The sequence below is a fragment of the Camponotus floridanus genome, unplaced genomic scaffold, assembly GCF_003227725.1.
Source record: "Camponotus floridanus strain SB8 unplaced genomic scaffold, Cflo_v7.5 scaffold65, whole genome shotgun sequence".
Taxonomy (NCBI): Eukaryota; Metazoa; Arthropoda; class Insecta; order Hymenoptera; family Formicidae; genus Camponotus; species Camponotus floridanus.
The window spans coordinates 278,466-290,657 of NW_020229825.1; the positions used below are offsets into that span (position 1 = coordinate 278,466).

General features: G+C 38.5%; 1 protein-coding gene and 5 non-coding genes across 6 annotated transcripts in view; all 6 read right to left on the bottom strand.

Moving 5' to 3' along the window:
* Nucleotides 1-12,192, bottom strand: part of LOC109610481 (proteoglycan Cow) — a 181,265-nt gene that overhangs the window by 93,796 nt on the left and 75,277 nt on the right. The window lies entirely within an intron of this gene.
* Nucleotides 18-89, bottom strand: Trnaa-ggc. The gene has a single exon. It is a non-coding gene; the product is annotated as a tRNA-Ala (tRNA).
* Trnaa-ggc lies at nt 413-484 on the bottom strand. The gene has a single exon. It is a non-coding gene; the product is annotated as a tRNA-Ala (tRNA).
* Trnaa-ggc lies at nt 807-878 on the bottom strand. Its single transcript has one exon. It is a non-coding gene; the product is annotated as a tRNA-Ala (tRNA).
* Nucleotides 1,201-1,272, bottom strand: Trnaa-ggc. Its single transcript has one exon. It is a non-coding gene; the product is annotated as a tRNA-Ala (tRNA).
* Trnaa-ggc lies at nt 1,596-1,667 on the bottom strand. The gene has a single exon. It is a non-coding gene; the product is annotated as a tRNA-Ala (tRNA).

Sequence of the window (12,192 nt, forward strand, 5' to 3'; positions counted from 1 at the left end):
AAAATATCGGGGCGAAGTCGCTGAATCGGGAATCGAACCCGAGTCTTTCGCTTGCCGGGCGACTGCTCTTACCACTGAGCTATTCAGCCCCACACCGACATTTCTCCTGTACGTTTTTATTAATCGGTGGAAATAATGAGAACACGATAATTAGCTCCACGTGTAGTTCTAAATGAATTGGTAAATTATTCGGCTCTATATATTTAAACAACATGATAATTTTAATAACGAGCAATAAGAGCCCACAACCGCGGATGGCAATGCGTGAATTATTTCGAACATTAATTGTTCACGAAAATTTTAAGGCATATGCACATATGCCAAGTTATAGATTCTCTTGGTTTGAGACTTCTATAACACCCCCTTTTTACCCCCCTGGAGAGATGTAGACAGGAAAAATATCGGGGCGAAGTCGCTGAATCGGGAATCGAACCCGAGTCTTTCGCTTGCCGGGCGACTGCTCTTACCACTGAGCTATTCAGCCCCACACCGACATTTCTCCTGTACGTTTTTATTAATCGGTGGAAATAGTGAGAACACGATAATTAGCTCCACGTGTAGTTCTAAATGAATTGGTAAATTATTCGGCTCTATATATTTAAACAACATGATAATTTTAATAACGAGCAATAAGAGCCCACAACCGCGGATGGCAATGCGTGAATTATTTCGAACATTAATTGTTCACGAAAATTTTAAGGCATATGCACATATGCCAAGTTATAGATTCTCTTGGTTTGAGACTTCTATAACACCCCCTTTTACCCCCCTGGAGAGATGTAGACAGGAAAAATATCGGGGCGAAGTCGCTGAATCGGGAATCGAACCCGAGTCTTTCGCTTGCCGGGCGACTGCTCTTACCACTGAGCTATTCAGCCCCACACCGACATTTCTCCTGTACGTTTTTATTAATCGGTGGAAATAATGAGAACACGATAATTAGCTCCACGTGTAGTTCTAAATGAATTGGTAAATTATTCGGCTCTATATATTTAAACAACATGATAATTTTAATAACGAGCAATAAGAGCCCACAACCGCGGATGGCAATGCGTGAATTATTTCGAACATTAATTGTTCACGAAAATTTTAAGGCATATGCACATATGCCAAGTTATAGATTCTCTTGGTTTGAGACTTCTATAACACCCCCTTTTTACCCCCTGGAGAGATGTAGACAGGAAAAATATCGGGGCGAAGTCGCTGAATCGGGAATCGAACCCGAGTCTTTCGCTTGCCGGGCGACTGCTCTTACCACTGAGCTATTCAGCCCCACACCGACATTTCTCCTGTACGTTTTTATTAATCGGTGGAAATAATGAGAACACGATAATTAGCTCCACGTGTAGTTCTAAATGAATTGGTAAATTATTCGGCTCTATATATTTAAACAACATGATAATTTTAATAACGAGCAATAAGAGCCCACAACCGCGGATGGCAATGCGTGAATTATTTCGAACATTAATTGTTCACGAAAATTTTAAGGCATATGCACATATGCCAAGTTATAGATTCTCTTGGTTTGAGACTTCTATAACACCCCCTTTTTACCCCCCTGGAGAGATGTAGACAGGAAAAATATCGGGGCGAAGTCGCTGAATCGGGAATCGAACCCGAGTCTTTCGCTTGCCGGGCGACTGCTCTTACCACTGAGCTATTCAGCCCCACACCGACATTTCTCCTGTACGTTTTTATTAATCGGTGGAAATAGTGAGAACACGATAATTAGCTCCACGTGTAGTTCTAAATGAATTGGTAAATTATTCGGCTCTATATATTTAAACAACATGATAATTTTAATAACGAGCAATAAGAGCCCACAACCGCGGATGGCAATGCGTGAATTATTTCGAACATTAATTGTTCACGAAAATTTTAAGGCATATGCACATATGCCAAGTTATAGATTCTCTTGGTTTGAGACTTCTATAACACCCCCTTTTACCCCCCTGGAGAGATGTAGACAGGAAAAATATCGGGGCGAAGTCGCTGAATCGGGAATCGAACCCGAGTCTTTCGCTTGCCGGGCGACTGCTCTTACCACTGAGCTATTCAGCCCCACACCGACATTTCTCCTGTACGTTTTTATTAATCGGTGGAAATAATGAGAACACGATAATTAGCTCCACGTGTAGTTCTAAATGAATTGGTAAATTATTCGGCTCTATATATTTAAACAACATGATAATTTTAATAACGAGCAATAAGAGCCCACAACCGCGGATGGCAATGCGTGAATTATTTCGAACATTAATTGTTCACGAAAATTTTAAGGCATATGCACATATGCCAAGTTATAGATTCTCTTGGTTTGAGACTTCTATAACACCCCCTTTTTACCCCCCTGGAGAGATGTAGACAGGAAAAATATCGGGGCGAAGTCGCTGAATCGGGAATCGAACCCGAGTCTTTCGCTTGCCGGGCGACTGCTCTTACCACTGAGCTATTCAGCCCCACACCGACATTTCTCCTGTACGTTTTTATTAATCGGTGGAAATAATGAGAACACGATAATTAGCTCCACGTGTAGTTCTAAATGAATTGGTAAATTATTCGGCTCTATATATTTAAACAACATGATAATTTTAATAACGAGCAATAAGAGCCCACAACCGCGGATGGCAATGCGTGAATTATTTCGAACATTAATTGTTCACGAAAATTTTAAGGCATATGCACATATGCCAAGTTATAGATTCTCTTGGTTTGAGACTTCTATAACACCCCCTTTTACCCCCCTGGAGAGATGTAGACAGGAAAAATATCGGGGCGAAGTCGCTGAATCGGGAATCGAACCCGAGTCTTTCGCTTGCCGGGCGACTGCTCTTACCACTGAGCTATTCAGCCCCACACCGACATTTCTCCTGTACGTTTTTATTAATCGGTGGAAATAGTGAGAACACGATAATTAGCTCCACGTGTAGTTCTAAATGAATTGGTAAATTATTCGGCTCTATATATTTAAACAACATGATAATTTTAATAACGAGCAATAAGAGCCCACAACCGCGGATGGCAATGCGTGAATTATTTCGAACATTAATTGTTCACGAAAATTTTAAGGCATATGCACATATGCCAAGTTATAGATTCTCTTGGTTTGAGACTTCTATAACACCCCCTTTTACCCCCCTGGAGAGATGTAGACAGGAAAAATATCGGGGCGAAGTCGCTGAATCGGGAATCGAACCCGAGTCTTTCGCTTGCCGGGCGACTGCTCTTACCACTGAGCTATTCAGCCCCACACCGACATTTCTCCTGTACGTTTTTATTAATCGGTGGAAATAATGAGAACACGATAATTAGCTCCACGTGTAGTTCTAAATGAATTGGTAAATTATTCGGCTCTATATATTTAAACAACATGATAATTTTAATAACGAGCAATAAGAGCCCACAACCGCGGATGGCAATGCGTGAATTATTTCGAACATTAATTGTTCACGAAAATTTTAAGGCATATGCACATATGCCAAGTTATAGATTCTCTTGGTTTGAGACTTCTATAACACCCCCTTTTTACCCCCCTGGAGAGATGTAGACAGGAAAAATATCGGGGCGAAGTCGCTGAATCGGGAATCGAACCCGAGTCTTTCGCTTGCCGGGCGACTGCTCTTACCACTGAGCTATTCAGCCCCACACCGACATTTCTCCTGTACGTTTTTATTAATCGGTGGAAATAATGAGAACACGATAATTAGCTCCACGTGTAGTTCTAAATGAATTGGTAAATTATTCGGCTCTATATATTTAAACAACATGATAATTTTAATAACGAGCAATAAGAGCCCACAACCGCGGATGGCAATGCGTGAATTATTTCGAACATTAATTGTTCACGAAAATTTTAAGGCATATGCACATATGCCAAGTTATAGATTCTCTTGGTTTGAGACTTCTATAACACCCCCTTTTACCCCCCTGGAGAGATGTAGACAGGAAAAATATCGGGGCGAAGTCGCTGAATCGGGAATCGAACCCGAGTCTTTCGCTTGCCGGGCGACTGCTCTTACCACTGAGCTATTCAGCCCCACACCGACATTTCTCCTGTACGTTTTTATTAATCGGTGGAAATAGTGAGAACACGATAATTAGCTTCACGTGTAGTTCTAAATGAATTGGTAAATTATTCGGCTCTATATATTTAAACAACATGATAATTTTAATAACGAGCAATAAGAGCCCACAACCGCGGATGGCAATGCGTGAATTATTTCGAACATTAATTGTTCACGAAAATTTTAAGGCATATGCACATATGCCAAGTTATAGATTCTCTTGGTTTGAGACTTCTATAACACCCCCTTTTACCCCCCTGGAGAGATGTAGACAGGAAAAATATCGGGGCGAAGTCGCTGAATCGGGAATCGAACCCGAGTCTTTCGCTTGCCGGGCGACTGCTCTTACCACTGAGCTATTCAGCCCCACACCGACATTTCTCCTGTACGTTTTTATTAATCGGTGGAAATAATGAGAACACGATAATTAGCTCCACGTGTAGTTCTAAATGAATTGGTAAATTATTCGGCTCTATATATTTAAACAACATGATAATTTTAATAACGAGCAATAAGAGCCCACAACCGCGGATGGCAATGCGTGAATTATTTCGAACATTAATTGTTCACGAAAATTTTAAGGCATATGCACATATGCCAAGTTATAGATTCTCTTGGTTTGAGACTTCTATAACACCCCCTTTTTACCCCCCTGGAGAGATGTAGACAGGAAAAATATCGGGGCGAAGTCGCTGAATCGGGAATCGAACCCGAGTCTTTCGCTTGCCGGGCGACTGCTCTTACCACTGAGCTATTCAGCCCCACACCGACATTTCTCCTGTACGTTTTTATTAATCGGTGGAAATAATGAGAACACGATAATTAGCTCCACGTGTAGTTCTAAATGAATTGGTAAATTATTCGGCTCTATATATTTAAACAACATGATAATTTTAATAACGAGCAATAAGAGCCCACAACCGCGGATGGCAATGCGTGAATTATTTCGAACATTAATTGTTCACGAAAATTTTAAGGCATATGCACATATGCCAAGTTATAGATTCTCTTGGTTTGAGACTTCTATAACACCCCCTTTTACCCCCCTGGAGAGATGTAGACAGGAAAAATATCGGGGCGAAGTCGCTGAATCGGGAATCGAACCCGAGTCTTTCGCTTGCCGGGCGACTGCTCTTACCACTGAGCTATTCAGCCCCACACCGACATTTCTCCTGTACGTTTTTATTAATCGGTGGAAATAGTGAGAACACGATAATTAGCTTCACGTGTAGTTCTAAATGAATTGGTAAATTATTCGGCTCTATATATTTAAACAACATGATAATTTTAATAACGAGCAATAAGAGCCCACAACCGCGGATGGCAATGCGTGAATTATTTCGAACATTAATTGTTCACGAAAATTTTAAGGCATATGCACATATGCCAAGTTATAGATTCTCTTGGTTTGAGACTTCTATAACACCCCCTTTTACCCCCCTGGAGAGATGTAGACAGGAAAAATATCGGGGCGAAGTCGCTGAATCGGGAATCGAACCCGAGTCTTTCGCTTGCCGGGCGACTGCTCTTACCACTGAGCTATTCAGCCCCACACCGACATTTCTCCTGTACGTTTTTATTAATCGGTGGAAATAATGAGAACACGATAATTAGCTCCACGTGTAGTTCTAAATGAATTGGTAAATTATTCGGCTCTATATATTTAAACAACATGATAATTTTAATAACGAGCAATAAGAGCCCACAACCGCGGATGGCAATGCGTGAATTATTTCGAACATTAATTGTTCACGAAAATTTTAAGGCATATGCACATATGCCAAGTTATAGATTCTCTTGGTTTGAGACTTCTATAACACCCCCTTTTACCCCCCTGGAGAGATGTAGACAGGAAAAATATCGGGGCGAAGTCGCTGAATCGGGAATCGAACCCGAGTCTTTCGCTTGCCGGGCGACTGCTCTTACCACTGAGCTATTCAGCCCCACACCGACATTTCTCCTGTACGTTTTTATTAATCGGTGGAAATAGTGAGAACACGATAATTAGCTTCACGTGTAGTTCTAAATGAATTGGTAAATTATTCGGCTCTATATATTTAAACAACATGATAATTTTAATAACGAGCAATAAGAGCCCACAACCGCGGATGGCAATGCGTGAATTATTTCGAACATTAATTGTTCACGAAAATTTTAAGGCATATGCACATATGCCAAGTTATAGATTCTCTTGGTTTGAGACTTCTATAACACCCCCTTTTACCCCCCTGGAGAGATGTAGACAGGAAAAATATCGGGGCGAAGTCGCTGAATCGGGAATCGAACCCGAGTCTTTCGCTTGCCGGGCGACTGCTCTTACCACTGAGCTATTCAGCCCCACACCGACATTTCTCCTGTACGTTTTTATTAATCGGTGGAAATAATGAGAACACGATAATTAGCTCCACGTGTAGTTCTAAATGAATTGGTAAATTATTCGGCTCTATATATTTAAACAACATGATAATTTTAATAACGAGCAATAAGAGCCCACAACCGCGGATGGCAATGCGTGAATTATTTCGAACATTAATTGTTCACGAAAATTTTAAGGCATATGCACATATGCCAAGTTATAGATTCTCTTGGTTTGAGACTTCTATAACACCCCCTTTTACCCCCCTGGAGAGATGTAGACAGGAAAAATATCGGGGCGAAGTCGCTGAATCGGGAATCGAACCCGAGTCTTTCGCTTGCCGGGCGACTGCTCTTACCACTGAGCTATTCAGCCCCACACCGACATTTCTCCTGTACGTTTTTATTAATCGGTGGAAATAATGAGAACACGATAATTAGCTCCACGTGTAGTTCTAAATGAATTGGTAAATTATTCGGCTCTATATATTTAAACAACATGATAATTTTAATAACGAGCAATAAGAGCCCACAACCGCGGATGGCAATGCGTGAATTATTTCGAACATTAATTGTTCACGAAAATTTTAAGGCATATGCACATATGCCAAGTTATAGATTCTCTTGGTTTGAGACTTCTATAACACCCCCTTTTACCCCCCTGGAGAGATGTAGACAGGAAAAATATCGGGGCGAAGTCGCTGAATCGGGAATCGAACCCGAGTCTTTCGCTTGCCGGGCGACTGCTCTTACCACTGAGCTATTCAGCCCCACACCGACATTTCTCCTGTACGTTTTTATTAATCGGTGGAAATAGTGAGAACACGATAATTAGCTCACGTGTAGTTCTAAATGAATTGGTAAATTATTCGGCTCTATATATTTAAACAACATGATAATTTTAATAACGAGCAATAAGAGCCCACAACCGCGGATGGCAATGCGTGAATTATTTCGAACATTAATTGTTCACGAAAATTTTAAGGCATATGCACATATGCCAAGTTATAGATTCTCTTGGTTTGAGACTTCTATAACACCCCCTTTTACCCCCCTGGAGAGATGTAGACAGGAAAAATATCGGGGCGAAGTCGCTGAATCGGGAATCGAACCCGAGTCTTTCGCTTGCCGGGCGACTGCTCTTACCACTGAGCTATTCAGCCCCACACCGACATTTCTCCTGTACGTTTTTATTAATCGGTGGAAATAATGAGAACACGATAATTAGCTCCACGTGTAGTTCTAAATGAATTGGTAAATTATTCGGCTCTATATATTTAAACAACATGATAATTTTAATAACGAGCAATAAGAGCCCACAACCGCGGATGGCAATGCGTGAATTATTTCGAACATTAATTGTTCACGAAAATTTTAAGGCATATGCACATATGCCAAGTTATAGATTCTCTTGGTTTGAGACTTCTATAACACCCCCTTTTACCCCCCTGGAGAGATGTAGACAGGAAAAATATCGGGGCGAAGTCGCTGAATCGGGAATCGAACCCGAGTCTTTCGCTTGCCGGGCGACTGCTCTTACCACTGAGCTATTCAGCCCCACACCGACATTTCTCCTGTACGTTTTTATTAATCGGTGGAAATATGAGAACACGATAATTAGCTCCACGTGTAGTTCTAAATGAATTGGTAAATTATTCGGCTCTATATATTTAAACAACATGATAATTTTAATAACGAGCAATAAGAGCCCACAACCGCGGATGGCAATGCGTGAATTATTTCGAACATTAATTGTTCACGAAAATTTTAAGGCATATGCACATATGCCAAGTTATAGATTCTCTTGGTTTGAGACTTCTATAACACCCCCTTTTACCCCCCTGGAGAGATGTAGACAGGAAAAATATCGGGGCGAAGTCGCTGAATCGGGAATCGAACCCGAGTCTTTCGCTTGCCGGGCGACTGCTCTTACCACTGAGCTATTCAGCCCCACACCGACATTTCTCCTGTACGTTTTTATTAATCGGTGGAAATAATGAGAACACGATAATTAGCTCCACGTGTAGTTCTAAATGAATTGGTAAATTATTCGGCTCTATATATTTAAACAACATGATAATTTTAATAACGAGCAATAAGAGCCCACAACCGCGGATGGCAATGCGTGAATTATTTCGAACATTAATTGTTCACGAAAATTTAAGGCATATGCACATATGCCAAGTTATAGATTCTCTTGGTTTGAGACTTCTATAACACCCCCTTTTACCCCCCTGGAGAGATGTAGACAGGAAAAATATCGGGGCGAAGTCGCTGAATCGGGAATCGAACCCGAGTCTTTCGCTTGCCGGGCGACTGCTCTTACCACTGAGCTATTCAGCCCCACACCGACATTTCTCCTGTACGTTTTATTAATCGGTGGAAATAATGAGAACACGATAATTAGCTCCACGTGTAGTTCTAAATGAATTGGTAAATTATTCGGCTTATATATTTAAACAACATGATAATTTTAATAACGAGCAATAAGAGCCCACAACCGCGGATGGCAATGCGTGAATTATTTCGAACATTAATTGTTCACGAAAATTTTAAGGCATATGCACATATGCCAAGTTATAGATTCTCTTGTTTGAGACTTCTATAACACCCCTTTACCCCCTGAGAGATGTAGACAGGAAAAATATCGGGCGAAGTCGCTGAATCGGGAATCGAACCCGAGTCTTCGCTTGCCGGGCGACTGCTCTACACTGAGCTATTCAGCCCACACCGACATTCTCCTGTACGTTTTATTAACGGTGGAAATATGAGAAACGATAATTAGCTCACGTGTAGTTCAAATGAATTGGTAAATATCGGCTATATATTTAAACAACATGATAAAAAAGAAATAAAGACAACGGATGCAATGGAATTATTCGAACATAATGTTCACAAAATTAAGATAGCACATATGCAAGTATAATTCTTGGTTTGAACTTCTATAAACCCCTTTACCTGGAGAGATGTAGACAGGAAAAATATCGGGGCGAAGTCGCTGAATCGGGAATCGAACCCGAGTCTTTCGCTTGCCGGGCGACTGCTCTTACCACTGAGCTATTCAGCCCCACACCGACATTTCTCCTGTACGTTTTTATTAATCGGTGAAAAATGAGAACACGATAATTAGCTCACGTGTAGTTCTAAATGAATTGGTAAATTATTCGGCTCTATATATTTAAACAACATGATAATTTTAATAACGAGCAATAAGAGCCCACAACCGCGGATGGCAATGCGTGAATTATTTCGAACATTATTTCCTGTCTACATCTCTCCAGGGGGGAAGTCTCAAACCAAGAGAATCTATAACTTGGCATATGTGCATATGCCTTAAAATTTTCGTGAACAATTAATGTTCGAAATAATTCACGCATTGCCATCCGCGGTTGTGGGCTCTTATTGCTCGTTATTAAAATTATCATGTTGTTTAAATATATAGAGCCGAATAATTTACCAATTCATAATAAATATATAGTATATATAGTATATGAGTATCTTCAAACAATTATCCTAATAATTATGTGCTTATCATATACCAATCCCGATTATGCAGGGTGATTCATTTTAATCTTAATAGGCAAATATTTTGAAAAATATGCGAGATACGAAAAATGTTTCAGATAAAAGTTATATTGTTTTAAAGTAGACATAAGATGGTGTCATTAATTTGACCTTAAATAGTTACTTGAAGGTCACGTAAAAGTTACACTCAATTTTTTAAATGGAACCACCTATTTTTTATTACATATTCTTGTAGCTTATTTCGAGAACTTTCCAAAACACTATAATTAAGTTAGTTTTTATTAAGTACTTTCCGAGATAGGAGGCTTAAAATCGTTTCTTAATTTTACATAGACCGTAAAATATCTTGTGAAATATTCATTTTTTGATTACCTCACCTTAATACTTTTATGTACAAAATAATAAGAGGAATCAATTGGTGTAAAGAAAACACATAATTGTTCCGAAGAAAAAATATGGAATTGTTAATTGCAAATTACATTTTTTTTTTCAAAACAATTATGTGTTTTCTTTACACCAATTGATTCCTCTCCTTATTTTATACATAAAAGTATTAAGATAGGGTAAAAGAAAAATGAATATTTTACTAGATATTTTACGGTTTATATAAAATTAAAAAATGATTTCAAGCCTTATAACTCAGAAAATATTTAATGAAAACTAACTTAATTATAGCGTTTTGGAAGGAAAACTCTCGAAATAAACTACAAGAATATGTAATAAAAAATAGGCGGTTCGATTTAAAAAATTGAGGATGACCTTCACGTAACTTTCAAGTAACTGTTGAAGGTCTTATGTCTCCTTTAAAACCATATAACTTTTGTCTGAAACATTTTTTCGTATCTCACATATTTTTCAAAACATTTGCCTGTTAAGATTACAATGAATCACCTATATTAAAGAACATGATAATCACAGATACATACAGCACTTATATCTATGTACATGATACGTTGCAACATATTAATGCTATAATTATACATTATAATAAAATAAATATGGTAGGAGAACATAAGTAAAAATATTTTCAAAAATTTAAATTGAAATGTAAGGATTCTATATATAACATTATACTGTCCTATATAACATTACAGGGTGTTCAAAAAGTCCCGGTACGGGAGAATAACTCGAAAAGTAAGGGTCGGACAAAGAAACTTTTCGGACAAAAGTTGTAGGGCTTACTCCGAGCTTTTATCTCGTGACCTTGAATTTGACCTTGGATAGTCATTTGAAGGTCACATAAAGATTACCTTCAATTTCTTAAATGGAACCCCCTATTTTTCATTGCATATTCTTGAAGCTTATCTCGAGAGCCTTCCAAAACACTATAATTAAGTACCTTTTTATTAAGTACTTTTTGAGTTATAAGGCTTAAAATAATTTCTTAATTTTATATAAACCATAAAATATCTAGTAAACCATTCATTTTTCGATTATCTTACCTTCATACTTTTATGTACAAAATAATGAGAGGAATCAATTGGTGTAAAGAAAACACATAGTTGTTTTTAAGAAAAAATATGTAATTTGCAATTAACAATTCCATATTTTTTCTTAAAAACAACTGTATGTTTTCTTTACACCAATTGATTCCTCTCATTATTTTGTACATAAAAGTATGAAGGTAAGATAATCGAAAAATGAATGGTTTACTAGATATTTTATGGTTTATATAAAATTAAGAAATTATTTTAAGCCTTATAACTCAAAAAGTACTTAATAAAAAGGTACTTAATTATAGTGTTTTGGAAGGCTCTCGAGATAAGCTTCAAGAATATGCAATGAAAAATAGGGGGTTCCATTTAAGAAATTGAAGGTAATCTTTATGTGACCTTTAAATGACTATCCAAGGTCAAATTCAAGGCCACGAGATAAAAGCTCGGAATAAGCCCTACAACTTTTGTCCGAAAAGTTTCTTTGTCCGATCCTTACTTTTCGAGTTATTCCCCCGTGTCGGGACTTTTTGAACACCCTGTATATAACATTATCCAGAGTGTCCGATTTTAAAAGCTCCACCCTCATAACTTTTTTAATTTTGATTGTAGAAAAAAATGTTTCAGACAAAAGTTGTATGACTTGAAGGGAGACATAAGATGATGTCATTAGTTTGATATTGAAGAGCCACCTGAAGATCACATGAAGGTCCAACATTCAACTTTTTAAATGGGGATACCCTATATGCTTTTGCATATTCTTATAGTTTATCTCGAGAGCTTTCCAAAACATTATAATTAAGTTAGTTTTCATTAAG